This window comes from Mauremys reevesii, linkage group 4 (genome assembly GCF_016161935.1).
Source record: "Mauremys reevesii isolate NIE-2019 linkage group 4, ASM1616193v1, whole genome shotgun sequence".
In the NCBI taxonomy this organism is placed as follows: domain Eukaryota; kingdom Metazoa; phylum Chordata; order Testudines; family Geoemydidae; genus Mauremys; species Mauremys reevesii.
This window is the reverse complement of record NC_052626.1, coordinates 2020370-2035385: the sequence shown is the minus strand read 5'-3', so window position 1 is coordinate 2035385 and position 15016 is coordinate 2020370. Positions and strand designations below refer to the sequence as shown.

The 15016-nt window shown below is 43.7% G+C and overlaps 1 long non-coding RNA gene across 1 annotated transcript in view; it reads right to left on the bottom strand.

Moving 5' to 3' along the window:
* Window positions 1-2451: 2451 nt before the first annotated feature.
* The window catches only part of LOC120405137, a 30917-nt gene continuing 18352 nt past the window's right edge, over window positions 2452-15016 (bottom strand). Inside the window, exons 2-3 of the long non-coding RNA XR_005598402.1 lie at window positions 7679-7799; window positions 2452-2654 (exon numbers count right to left, since the gene is read on the bottom strand). This is a non-coding gene — a long non-coding RNA (uncharacterized LOC120405137). The remainder of the gene's footprint in view (window positions 2655-7678; window positions 7800-15016) is intronic.

Sequence of the window (15016 nt, the reverse complement as noted above, 5' to 3'; positions counted from 1 at the left end):
TCCATAACATAATAATACGGAAAAAATCAATAGACGGCACAGCTAAGGAATTGCTACCTCCCAAGAACAGACGCTGCTCAAAATATGTGGGCACTGGTGTATTAATTTAGATGGAATCAATGGGCTAAAAGTGTTAACATAACCCAGTCGCTGTCTGACATTAAATGATGTTAAACCACATCCGGGGCTTGGTGTACAGAGACTTCAGCCTGCTTAGCAACATGGCAAACTCCCTATTCATTTGTTTTCCATCTTGTATTAAAGATGCAGAGAAGAAACAACAGTGAAAGCATCTGAAATGTAAAGTGTTAAATGAGGCTTTTCTTTTAACAGCATTTCTTATTTCCTTTCCCTGTAGACTTTTTTAAAAAAGACAATCCCCTGTTGTTTGCCAGTCTCTTAGATGGCAATAACTGTCCTTTGGGGAAAAGACGAGACGCTGGTTGGGATGGGCTGGAGACGTGGTGGATGCTGTTGTTGAAGTTTAATTTTTAGAGGTAAAAGTGCCCTAGTTTGACAGTCTCTTAGCTAGTATTAAAGATTATAACAACTCTCATCCCAGGTGGTATTTAGGATGCAGCTGGAGCCGGGATGGGCGGCAGTGCTAACGAGGTCCCTCTCTCTGACTGTTCTGGTCAGGACACCTTTTAGGAACATGATGATGAAGACCCGGGGTCCCAAGAAAAGGTCGGGGTGGAGCCAGGACGGTGAAGCTCGTTCCAATAGCTTTTGTTTTTTCTCTTTTTTTTTGTTGTATTTTTTTAAAGACCCCAAAAGGGGAGAGCTGGGTGCTATAGCTCATCCCCTCATTGTTTTGTCTACTAACTCGGCCTAATATTACTAATTTTGGTTTACTAATTTTTGGCTCTGTATTTCCTGGTTTTAACAAGCATAGTTTTAACAGTTTTTAAAGGTTTTTTTGGTACAGAATAATTTAGTTATTCTGTCTCTTTTGTATTTTTATTAATATTTGTTATTAACATTTTATGATTTTTAAATACTTTTTACAGTTGAGCTCATAATTTGGATAAATGTTCAGGTTGCAACATCATCTTTTTTTTTTAAATGAGTAAATTTTGCCTAGGATTGGAATTTTTTTATAACATTACAATTACAAAGTTGATTTCAGTTTAAGTGTTTAGAAAAAGGTGCTTGTTTATATTTCAAGGTTTGGAGCTGAGAGCAGAGCCATGGGGCTGAAGTCTGGCAGCCCCTGCAGGGCTGAAACCAGAAGCAGAGCTGTGGGGAGCCCCGAGCCTCAGTGTTACCTGTGGGGCAGAAGCCCTGAGCCCCAGCACTCCCCACAGGGCTAAAGCTGGGACTGGAGCTGTGGGGCTGGAGCCCTGGCTCCCTGCCCCCAGCCCCGGAACCCTGTGGGGCGGAAGCCCTGGGACCCCCTGCTCGGTGGCTGAAGTCTGGAGTCCCAAGCCTCCCCCCATGGCTGAAGCCTTGCGGACCCCTCACCCCCATGAACCTGATGGCTGAAACCAGGAGCCCTGACCCCCACCACCCCAGCCCTGGAGTTTTATAGCATTTTTGGGGGGAGGAGAGGCTCAGAAAGAGAGAGGTTGAGAACTCCTGCTATAGACAGCGGTGGGGAACGGTGGTCATTTTGAGTAGGGGCAAACGTTCATGGGATTTCTCACAGACAACAGGGGAAGCTGGATAAAGCCACCTGATATCACAAGACTCACAAAATATCACTAGAGCCTTCAACTCTCGGAACCTTGCCTTGCTCTGCAATGCACCATGAGCAGACAGGCCCTGCGGCGGAGGCACCTCACTGCTGCATCCCAGACGTTCGGATGCTGCACGGAGAGGCTGACAGTACTAGGCTACCCTCCGCTGCGCTGCACCAAGGGCACCTCCCAGCAGGCCTGAGGTTTAGACCAGTGCCACCCACCCTAGCCAAGGTTGGGTCTTTGTCCCTCTTGTCTGCCTCTACTTCCAATTAATGAACTTAGGTCTCTCCAGAAAACACCACACCTCTTTGTGCGTTGTGTGTGCACTTTTCTTTAGGCTTTTCCTCATACACTTTTTCTTTGATCTATGGTGGATCCTTTTTCACAGTCTCCCTTTCCTTTGTGGTAACTCCATGCTAAAGCTGCCAATCCACTTTCAGGTGAGGTGTCTCCCCACTAATGGTCAGGTTCAATTTTTAACACTTCCCTTAGGGTTTAAGCACCAAGGCTTTAGGGTCACAGTGGACAAGCAGCTGAACAGGAGCTCCCAGTGCAATGATGTGGCAAAAAGGGCTAATGCGATCGTTGGGTGTAGGAACAAGGGTGTCATGAGTGGGAGCAGACAGGTGATTTTTACCTCTGTTTATTGCGTTGATGAGAATGAGACCTGATTACTATGCACCCAGCCCTGCTGTCCTCAATTCCAAAAGGATGGTGCAAAATTGGAGAGGGTTCAGAGAAGAGACACAAAAATAATCTGAGGGCTGGAGAAAATGAAGGATCTCAGCTGGTTTAGTTTATCATAAATAATTTCAAGAGGTGACTTCCAATGGATAGAGGTTATAACCAGACACATTCAAATTAGAAATAAGGCAAAAAACAGAGAGGATGATTCACCTTTGGAACAAACTATCAGTGGGAGCGGTGGATTCTTCATCTCTGGCTGTCTTCACATCAAGACTGGATGCCTGTCTGGAAGATACACTTTAGTCAAACAAAGGTCATTGGCCTCAGTTCCTTGCCTGTGATGAACCTTGGACTAGATGATCTAATTGTCCCTTCTAGCCTCAAAAGTCTACCTCCGCATGTCTCTTTGTGTGAGAGCGGTTTGGTATCTTGGTGCCTTGAAAGTATGGTGGGCCAGATCCTCAGCTGCTGTAAATCAGCCTCACTTATTTGACATCAACAGAGCTCTGTCAGTTTACACCCACAGATGAGCTGGGCCCGTCTGATTACTGTGCCTGCTGGCAGGAGCAGAGTTTATTTTTCCTGTAATTGTTCTTAATTAAGTTTCAAACTCAGACTATCTAATTTACACTAAGACTGGGTATCTATTAACCAGGGAGTGAGTAAGCCCGTTCCTGCCTGAATAGAGGCTTTTAACACCATTCATAGCCTCTGTTGCAGAATTAATGGACATTTTGGGAATAACAGAACATTGTTAAATAAATTGGCAAACATTGGACTAAATGATAAGGCCATCTGACAATGTATGTAGCGCGGCGCATACCAATGGCTTATTGTAATGAAAGGCCGTGGGACAGCTTTACTTCATTCTGGTCTAGCCAGACTGGAGCTGAACAATGAAAGGCCCTTGCCCACTAGAACACTTGCAAAATGATAGAAAATGAGGGTTTCCATTATATGCAACTCAACCTTCTGCTACAGAGGTCTATCCTCTATAAAGTTGACAGCAGAACAATTTTCTTATGAGTGAAGGTTCCCCATATTGAGAGAGAGGCTGTGAAAGCCTTATACTGAATATAATAGTCGTATTCATATTAAGGGGATATCACATAGCTGGATTACTATTGCCATTAATGTGAATGTTCTTTTTGCAATGTGGAATGTATCATAAAATGTTTCAGCTACAAATGATTTAACTGAATATAGTAGAATATAACAAGCCACATGGCAATGACACTAGTAGGATGTTAAAAGTGGTATGCAGACTCCCGTCAGAATTAGGAAATATGCACATTAAATTTGCCTGTTTGCTTTTCCACTATGTTACCCTGGCCCACAGTCCGTTCTACATCTCCAAAAGAATGTTATTGTGTCTATGTTTAGAGTTTATATCAAGTCTCTGTGTACAGGACCTACATTAGTAACTGTGTCAGCACCCATATACCACACAACTCTCTCCCCAGAAGCAGAACAGACCTCAGGTGCAATGCAAGTGATGAACCAGTGAAATCTCATGTCACTGCTTATACATGCACAACATAGATTTTCTTCATTGTAATTCAGGAAAGAAACAACTATTACAATGGTGACTAACCTGTTAAATTAGGCCACAAATATATGCCAAAAATATTTACACACACACTTACACTTTATATTGCATACTAGAACTGGTTGAAGTTTTATGAACTGGAAGGTTTTCATTAAAAAAATGACCATTTTTTGGGGGGGGAGAAAGATTGAAAAATGTTTTGAGTTGCAATTTTCTTAAAAAGTTAACAATCAGTAAAAGCATTATTTTCTCATGTATTAAGATTTTGGTAAATGGTTTACAAATAATTGGGTTTTCAGTTAAAAACATTGAATGTGGGTTCAGTTCAAATTTCAATTAAAAGATTTAATGAAAACAAACAAAAAGAAAACTTTGAATGTTGGATGTTTTCATACAGTGTTTTGGGTTATTTTTGCCACTCTACTGTATACGCACTAGCTGTGTCAGTACAGTCTAATTTATTGATAAAATGACTTCATGGACAGTGTCCCACAGATTAATACACAGTCAAATTAGTTGTTACTAATCTAATATTTTATATTTTTTGCAAACTAGTAAGTGAGTATGTAACTAACAATTAAACACACATACAGTCCCCAGCTAAAACCCCTCCAATGCATCATCAAGGATCTACAACCCATCCTGGACAATGATCCCACACTTTCACAGGCCTTGGGTGGCAGGCCAGTCCTTGCCCACAGACAACCTGCCAACCTGAAGCATATTCTCACCAGTAACTGCACCCTGCACCATAGTAACTAACTCAGGAACCAATCCATGCAACAAACCTCGATGCCAACTCTGCCCACATATCTACACCAGCGACACCATCACAGGACCTAACCAGATCAGCCACACCATCACCGGTTCATTCAGCTGCACGTCCACCAATGTAATATATGCCATCGTATGCCAGCAATGCACTTCTGCTATGTACATCGGCCAAACTGGACAGTCTCTATGGAAAAGGATAAATGGACACAAATCAGATATTAGGAATGGCAATATACAAAAACCTATAGAACACTTCAACCTCCCTGGCCGCACAATAGCAGATCTTAAGGTGGCCATCCTGCAGCAAAAAAACTTCAGGACCAAACTTCAAAGAGAAACTGCTGAGCTTCAGTTCATCTGCAAATTTGACACCATCAGCTCAGGATTAAACAAAGACTGTGAATGGCTTGCCAATTACAGAACCAGTTTCTCCTCCCTTGGTTTTCACACCTTAGCTGCTAGAAGAGGGCCTCATCCTCCCTGACTGAACTAACCTCGTTATCTCTAGCCTGCTTCTTGCTTGCATATATATACCTGCTCCTGGAAATTTCCACTACATGCATCCGATGAAGTGGGTATTCACCCACGAAAGCTCATGCTCCAAAACGTCTGTTAGTCTATAAGGTGCCACAGCACTCTTTGCTGCTTTTACAGATCCAGACTAACACGGCTACCCCTCTGATACTTAACAATTAAACTGTAATATTTACACACGAGGACATAGTTAAAGTTACCATTCCCTGACTTTTGACTGACTAATCACACAGAAAGAAAGAAAGAAAGAAAGAAAGAAAGTTCACTCTCCAGAACCTCAGAGTTCTGCTGTCTAAAGGAGTTGGTACTAGCACCTGTACATACATTTCATTCCATTTTACTCTTTGGCTAAATAACTCAGAAATCCTGGGTGCCATACTTCTTAGGACGTCCCCCAGAAGTAGCCTCTCTCCTGTATACCTAGGAGCTCCTTGGGAAGATTGTGCATATAGCAGTAAGGATATATTAACCACCACCTGACCAGGATGATGATAGTGACTGTGAAATGCTCAGGGAGATTAGAGAGTCAGTTAAAATAAAAAAACTCAATAATAATGTAAAAAGTGACAAAGAGTCCTGTCGCACTTTATAGACTAACAGACATATTGCGTCCGACGAAATGGGTATTCACCCACGAAAGCTCATGCTCCAATACATCTGTTAGTCTATAAGGTGCCACAGGATTCTTTGTCGCTTTTTACAGATCCAGACTAACACGGCTACCCCTCTGATACTCAATAATAATGGGGGATTTCAACTCTCCCCATATTGATTGGAGACATGTCACCTCAGGACAGGGTGCAGAGATGAAGTTTCTTGACACCTTAAATAACTGCTTCTTGGAGCAGCTAGTCCTGGAACCCACAAGAGGAGCGGCAATTCTTGATTTAGTCCTAAGTGGAGCACAGCATCTGGCCCACGAGATGAATATATCTGGACCACTTGGTAATAGTGACCATAATATAAATTAAATTTAACATCCCTGTGGTGGGGAAAGCACCACAGCAGCCCGACACTGTAGCATTTAATGTCTGAAAGGGGGACTACATAAAAATGAGGAGGTTAGTTACACAGAAATTAAAACGTAAAGCACCAAAAGTGAAATCCCTGCAAGCTGCATGGAAACTTTTAAAAGACCCTTTAAAAGAGGCTTAACATAAATATATACCCCCAAATTAAAAGAAAAAAACATAGTAAGAGAACCAAAGAAGTGCCACCATGGCTAAATACCTACAGAGAGACCAAATATTTAACAAAGGGCTCTTCAATGTAGCAGAGAAACATGTAACATGATCCAGTGTTTGGAAGCTGAAGCTAGACAAATTCAGACTGGAAATAACGTGGACATTTTTAATGGTGAAAGTAATTTACTAGTGGAACAATTTACCCAAGTTTGTGTTGGAGTCTCCATCACTGTTAATTTTTAAATCAAAATCGGATATTTTGCTAAAAGATCTGCTCTGGGAATTATTTTGAGGAAGTTCTGTGGCCTGTGTTTTACAGAAGGTCAAACTACAGTGTCACGGATGTCCCTCCTGGCCTTGAATCTATGAATAACTGATTTAATAGCAGCTGAAATGGCCAATGACCATTGATTATTATTGATTATTGTTATTCGGTGGAGGACATTTCCTATCGCGCTGGATCAAGTAACAGTTCTCAGTTTTGTGTGTCATTGCATAACCAGGCTCTTTTCAGCTTTGCTTTTTGTTTTGAAAACTGCCGCTGTCATCACCACTGCAGGGGAATGGAAAAACCAAGCAGCGCCATTATCGACTGGCTGGATGCCACACCCTCTTACCAAAATATGGCTCATCTCGAATCAGATTGCATCCTCTCTGGGGAAGGGACCGTAACTTCCTACCTGTCCTGTAAAGCACACGCCCAGCTCACTATTGCAAGCTATAAAATAGTTAACAGAGGGTCTATTTTTCGCTACAGGATAGGTTACTATGCAAATATTTTTAGCAAATACTAATACCTCCATTGGACAGGCAATTCTATACAGCAGACATCTCTTGAGAAAATGGAATATCCACAGCATTTGAAATGTGAGTGCTATTTCTGTCCCCGAATTAATATAGCTACATTATTTTCAAGCACTACAGTAAATGTTCCCCCTGACCTGGGGTTACTGTAATTTTTTCGCTCTACAAGATATAGGAGGTTAGTACTAAAGTGCAGGTCTCCCACTCGTTCAGGACAAACTCTAACCGTTAGCAGACAGGAGAATGTCAGGGGACATGCCTATAGGCAAGGTGGAGAGTGGTTGCAATATCACTACACGTTTCCAGCGTTGGGTGTAAGATCCATGTTATTTTCTTGCAAGGGCATTTCAGCAAAAGCTGCACTACAAACTGGCATAACAAGTAGGAATCCATTTAACTGACATACACCTACAAATATGTTATTAAATATAAGTGGGTGAGCTCAGTCTGTAATAGCAACGAACCTGGTTCCTCCCTGGAGTCCGTCAGTAGCCTCTTTGCAGGTCTCCATCTCCAGCCTCTCCCCACTCCTGAGGCTGCCCTTGATATCTCTCAGAAGACCTGGCTCTCGGGGTCAGTCGTGATCTGTGGGAGGTGGAGGAAGCAGGAGTTACACCAGGTCTCTGTATACAGGTGTAAACAGTTAGCAGGGAAGATGCCAGTAGATGGGGCACAAGAATATGCAGTTTAGTTCCTGGGTTTTACAGAAGCAATAAAACTTCCTGTTGTGAGTGACAAATGGCTTCTTCTGGCTCCTCCTTACATCACCTCTCAAGGCCATTCCAATGAAAGGTCCTGCTCACCCACTCACACAATTTATGATTATTTTTTATTTATTTTTGAAAATCAACCCCCTGGCCTGGCCCATCTTTACAGTTGTTGAGGTGAGCTTTGTAATGAGAAATATCTGATCCGTGTGACACTACAACACAAACAACAAAACAACAAAGTAAAATATGGGAAATATTTCATGAGCAATTTGAAGTGTGCAAGTCATCCTATCTACCAGTTTTAACACAGAGTCTACATGGACAGCAGCCTGGTGGCTGAACTAAATTGAAGATTGTAGATAAGTTGCAATAAATATCAAAATAATAGTGTAGACATTCCCATTGTATGACACTACTGTATGCCGCCTCTTTGAAAAACAAATGTCTGCTATAGAAGGTTTGTAAGGGAAGCCAATTCCCATTGACAGTTCTCTGCTACTATTGCATTCTGCTGTTCCAGTGCATGTCTGTGTGCGCACATGTACACACCGCTCTCTATCCATCCTCTTTCATTACATAGTCATTCCTCCTGGAACACTTCTAGATACTCAGGAAACTCTCCAGCTGAAATATCGATTTGAAGAGAAGGCTAATAAAGATTTAAAGTGTGAGATGAAGTAGATAGTTTTCACCTATTAAATTGTTCAATAGCTTCCAAGCTGATGTTTACTATTAAATATACTAAAAAAAAATTATAAAATGTGATTCCTGACAACTTGAAATGATCTGCAGCCCTTCCTGGCACAAAGCACCACTGTATTTCCAGGAAGGAGGCTTTGTGCCAAAATACCCTACTATCTTTTGGATTTTTCACCAGTACAGTTTCATTCCCTTTTACTCTTAAGGGTGAAATTTACCCATGGCCACAGGGATCTCACAAGGCTTTCAGTGCAGTGTAAGTGCTGTGAGTCTGAGGCATGGTGTTGAAGGGATATGAGTGGGTATATAGTGGGACCATTCACCTCCTGGCAATGGGCACCCTAGTCTCGGATGACCATGAGCCCCAGAATAGTGAAGAACCATTTCAGCATAGCTTTATCAAACCTCATGAAGACAGGGGAAAATACAACCAGCAGCAGAATCCAGAACCTTTCCTGGAAAACGCAGACCCCATCACGGCACTATTGGTCCAGATGTCTCCGACAGCGGCGGGTACCTCTCACAGGAGATAGTCACCACAGGGCCACGCAGAATGACTCAGGCTATTACTGTTCTCTGTGCCGGGGCATATGACATCTTCTCTTGTGTTAGAAAGGTATATGTGGTCCCAGTAAACCACAACATACAGGGATGCCATTTACTTCCCAGGACAGCTCTCAGGAGACCTGCCTTTAAGAGATTCCCTGAAACCCAGAAGGCTCTTTTCAAAGGTTTTAAACATTTTGAAACAACCTGACAGTGGGTTTTTGTTGAATTCCACCATAACTGTTACACTGTCCTTTGCTTGTGTCAAGGCTGTGGTGTTATATATACCGGGTTTTATTTTTGACATGAGGCTTTCTTCCAAGTGCCAGCTCAGTAAAGCTATGACATGCTGAAGTGGGGGAAGGAGACTCTCCCACACAGCACATGTTTGCTTACTGTCATGGAGTGTGGGGGGAGACCAGGCCCTGCACCCCCGGCTTCCTGCAATTCACCGCGACTCTCAGCCAGCCAGTAAAACAGAAGGTTTATTTAGATGACAGGAACACAGTCCAGGACAGGTCTTGCCGGTACAGACAAAAGGACCCCCTTTATTTAGGTCCATCTGGGGCCCCAGGTAGGCCACAGCCCTGTTGGGGCTCCCCTCTCCATTTCCCAGCCAGCTCCAAACTGAAACTCCCTCCAGCCGACTCCTTTCTGGCCTCCCCCCGGCTCCTCTCCCAGCCTTTGTGTCCTTTGTCCAGTTTCCCGGGCAGAGGTGTTACCTGGCCTCCAACCCCGCTCCTGGGTTCTCCTGTTACATGCTCAGGTATCCTCCCTTCCCCAATGCCAGCAGTCCCAGCACAACTTCCCTGCAACCTTCCCAGGTCAGTACTCCCCACTCAGTATTCAAATAACACAAGAACATTCCCACTTTGTCACACTTACAAATCCCAGGGGCCCAGCCTCACCAACTGTGTTATTCAGAATGGCTGCAGCCCACACATCAGGGATCTACCTCTGGGCATTATGCTTAGACGGAGGGCAGCCCACACATCATGGGCTGAGTCCCTTCCATTATTCACAGAACTAAAGACTCAAGAGCTTGAGAGCTACAGTTTACTTCTCGTAACTCTTATTTCCTGGATGAAGACATGGTAACATAGAGCTGAAGCCAGCAGTGCACCATTGACAGCAGGTGGAGGGCATGAGCTGCTGGTGCAAAGGCTGCCCGTGACCAGCACTCTGGTTCGGCACCAGGACAATGCAGCTGATTTCCAGCACGATGCCAGGAAACACATCTTGGGTTTAAAAACAAACAAACAATTTTTGTTTTTATTTCTTTGTAATGATTCTCAAGAAGGCAATGGTAAAACAAGTGAGGCCATTGCCTTCCTATCGGCATGGCCATGAACAACCTAGGGTGTAAAAGGCAGCACATCATTCTGGCCATGGGAAAGAAATGATAGCCAGAATTGACCCACCGCGTACCAGTTTGTCTGAGTTCCTGAAGATTGTATATGCTCTGCCCAGCATTCCTACCTGAGAACAACCAACCAGAATCAAATTAAAAATCTCAAATTAAATCATTCCAAAGACCATATTAAAATGGGCTCTGATGATGCTCTTACTCCGAGCAGTAAGAATTTAAACTAGACTGTTCTCAGTGGTGGCAGATGACAGAACAAGGAGCAGGGGCGGCTCTAGGCATTTTGCTGCCCCAAGCATGGCAGGCAGGCTGCCTTTGGCCGAAGCCACGGGACCAACGGATCCTCGTGGTGACCGGCAGAGCGCCCCCAGTGGCTTGCCGCCCCAAGCACATGCTTGGCGTGCTGGTGCCTGGAGCCGCCCCTGACAAGGAATAATGGTCTAAAGTTGAAGTGGGGGAGGTCTAGGTTGGATATTAGGAAACAATATTTCACTAGGAGGGTGGTGAAGCACTGGAATGGGTTACCTAGGGAGGTGGTGGAATCTCCTTCCTTAGAGGTTTTTAAGGTCAGGCTTGATAAAGCCCTGGCTGGGATGATTTACTTGGGAATTGGTCCTGCTTTGAGCAGGGGGTGAGACTAGATGACCTCCTGAGGTCCCTTCCAACCCTGAGATTCTATGAAAACAACAGCAACATGGTAGTGCTGATAAACTTGGGGGCATTTCAGTGACACGTTGAGCAGAAATATCCCTTCCCTCCAATAACAGTTGTAACACGTGCTGTGCAAGAAACGGAGTCAATGCAAGAGACATTCTGCACAGCCATACTGAGAGAAAAAGGAATTTGCAGTTAGCAGAACCAATACACAATGGCATTCTTACTCCATTATTCTCAATTATGAAATGTTCACATGAAGAGAAGAGAGGAAAAACAAATTTAGGGTCAGATTCTGATCTTACTGATACATGTGTAAATTGGTGGTGTTACATTTTAATCACGTGGTTCATTACTGCTTTTCAAAGCACAAGAACAATATGTCCCATTTTCTGTCCTTCCTCCCCCATAAGCAGTGTGTATCCCTCTAATTCACCTTTCATTTAACAGCCAGTACTTTATTCCTCACACATTTTAATGAGGATCACTGCCCGGGAACTTAGCTATCCCAGATCATCATAAAGCCAGCGGTGAGGAGGAATGCTGCAGCTGTAATAGAGGAGAAGGCCTTGCTGATTCCAGATGATTCCTAAGCCTGTATTGCACCACAGCACACTAGCAAACATATGCCTTTGCCTCGCCTGCCAGCTCTGCACGTTAGGAAGCTCACTGCAGCACTTCCCATCTTACCAGTTGCTTGTGCACTAATGACGGGTGAGTCGCACAAGGTTCAGAGTTCAAGTGCAGTCTGGATAAACATGCAGAAATTCAGATGCTGCCCCAACCCTTATCTGAACTATTCAAAACCTGAGTCTCAAAAACTAAACTAGAGACCTCTTGAACACAGACTTTCAACAAGACTTACGGCACTTCCAAGTTCAGTTGTGGGGAATCCTTATGTTTTCAAGACCAGTTAGCTCCTTTGTGTTCAGCATAGAGCAAACACACTAACCCAGGTGTGCCAGGTGCTGTCTTTTCTGGAATTCTGTGTAGAAGGCAGAGGTGAGGCAGGAAGATACACAGTACATAACAAAAGCTCCTAAGAGCTCTAGCTATCCAAAAATCACAGCCCCAGCTTCTACTCCAGATACGGGATTTGAACAACAGTGACTTAGAACAACTGACAAAGACCAATCTGATAACTGACGGCATGGAGGGTAGAAGAACTGCTACTGTTGATGGGGATTAGGACCACTGGTCGTCAAATACAGCATTTTGGATCAGTGTTTGAAGGTTCATGAAAAGCAGAATTACTCAATGGAAAAGAAGTGGCTTAATTCTTCTCTGCTGCCCTGGGTCTCTATCTAGGAAGGAAGGGTTAATGAATGTTGGCTTAATTAGTGCAACTTGAATGAACAACATTTTTTTGTGAGTTTGAGGGTAAATTAAGACAACATTTAGCTCTGCTTCTTATTAGCTGCGCATAAATTCTCCCAAGAGCCTAATTAGCTCTGTCACAGCAAGTGTCTCATCCATTCACACAAGGGAATGTATCCCTTTGCTATAGATTTTGCCTGGTAATAAACTGCACTAACAAATAATAAATTCTCATTTCTTCTTTACCAGTTATATTGGCCTATATCTGGGATCTAGCTGAACTGCACACAGCATGGGCCTGCACTCTCCCAGTCCTGGGGACTCTCTGGGCAGGGCCAGGCCCCTGAATAATCTACAGTAGCCTCTGTGTGCCTCTAAATTAAATTAACCCTCAGCTACTGATAGCCCCAAGTAGGGCCGGCTTTAAGCTGGTTCCTCCAATTCCCCAGTGCCTAAGAGGGCCTTGTGCCTTAGGCGTCTTTTTATTTATTTATTTTACTCACCTGGCAGTGGAGGTGGTCCGCTCTGGGGCTTCGGTGGCATTTTGGTGGCGGGGGGTCCTTTGGTGCCGCGGAAGACCCGGAGCAGATCCCCCGCCGCTGAAGTGCCGCCGAAGACCCAGACCACCACCGAGTATTCAAATCAGGCCCTGTTGTTCATAAAGCCCACCCTGGCCCCAAGAGGCCATGCCACCTACCCTGTCACCAGGGAGAAGAGATGGAGCAGAAGCCGCTGCAGTTCCTTTGCACTCACATGGTCCTTGTGGGTTCAGATACACTGGCTTTAGGGGCAGATCCCTCCAGGCACTTTGTGCTAGAAGTTTGGACCAACAAAGCTTTCAAGAGCCAGTAGATTTGCCATATAACCAATGTTTGCAGCAATTAAAAACAAAACAAACTCACAAACTGCTTCATCACAGCTATTACAGAAACCAATGTACCTGCCAGGTTAAAAATAGAGTTATTCTTTCTCAATGTGTTCTTAAAAATAAAATCACTAGAGAAACTGAACATCAGAAGAATACTACGTACTCTGAAGACATCTTGTTGCTCTTAATTTCAAAGAAATGGACTCAATTGGTTTCAAGTATGATTTTCAAATCAGGGCACTTCTCTCAGGCAAGGTCACTGTAGTATGCAACCTCTCTGCTGAGACTCACTTGTGACTGAAATGGGTTATCTCACCTTTAATGTCAAAACCTGGCCTAAAACACGGTCACCTAGCACAGGGTTTGAATTGTGTTTTCCGTCAGCAGTATTAGCCTTGGCAGAGAACCAAGCACTAGCTATTTTTGTAGTACAGCATTGTCTTCATGCACCACGCAGTGGCATAGGGCATGCCAAGATAACTGGCTACTTCCACTCTCTAGTTCATAAGACAATAACTTCACTTTTCTGACAAACCATTTACTTATTTTCAGAGAAGATGAGAATCTTTTCTATTGTCTTGCTCTTGCATTGAAAGGGAAAGTCAGCAGTCTAAGGGGAATTCATTTGAGGCCTCATCTGGAGTACTGTGTCCAGTTTTAGGCCCCACACTACAAGAAGGATGTGGAAAAATTTGAAGGAGTCCAGCGGAGGGCAACAAAAATGATTAGGGGGCTGGAGCACATGACTTATGAGGAGAGGCTGAGGGAACTGGGATTGTTTAGTCTGCAGAAGAGAAGAATGAGGGGGGATTTGATAGCTGCCTTCAACTACCTGAAAGGGGGTTCCAAAGAGGATGGATCTAGACTGTTCTCAGTGGTACAGATGACAGAACAAGGAGTAATGGTCTCAAGTTGCAGTGGGGGAGGTTTAGGTTGATTATTAAGAAAAACTCACTAAGAAGGTGGTGAAGCACTGGAATGGGTTCCCTAGGGAGGGGGTGGAATCTCCTTCCTTAGAGGTTTTTAAGGTCAGGCTGACAAAGGCCTGGCTGGGATGATTTAGTTGGGGATTGGTCCTGGTTTGAACAGGGGGTGGGACTAGATACCTCCTGAGGTCCCTTCCAACCCTGATATTTTATTATTCTATCTCTTTGTAAGAAAATTTTCCGAGTGATTTTTATTTACAAAAGAAAGTTTGACACAATGTCGCCCAAGTCCTGACTGGTAAATTAAAGCTTCTGACACCGGTTTGTGATTAAGGCACATGGATAGTGCAGTTTGAATGAACTGAAACTACTATTGCCCAGGCTGAACTATGTTTCTGATCAGATTTCCATCTCCACTGCAAGCAATGGAGCACGCTACAGGAGAACTTAACGCACAACTATAATTTAAAAAAAAAAAAAAGTATATTTGCAAACTACTTTTCCAACTATCAATGACATGTTCTCAGGACTTCGAGAGCATGTCGTTTTAAAAGGAGCAAAGTTTTAAAACTTTTTCACCTGTCCTCTTGGTTTGGAAGTGTCTCAGTTGAAATAAGAGCAACGGTTGCACTGTTCAAAGCAGCCTGCATTTTTATATAGTTATCACTGATGAAAGCTGCATGCTGACCATATGACCTCTCATTACTCTTGGTATT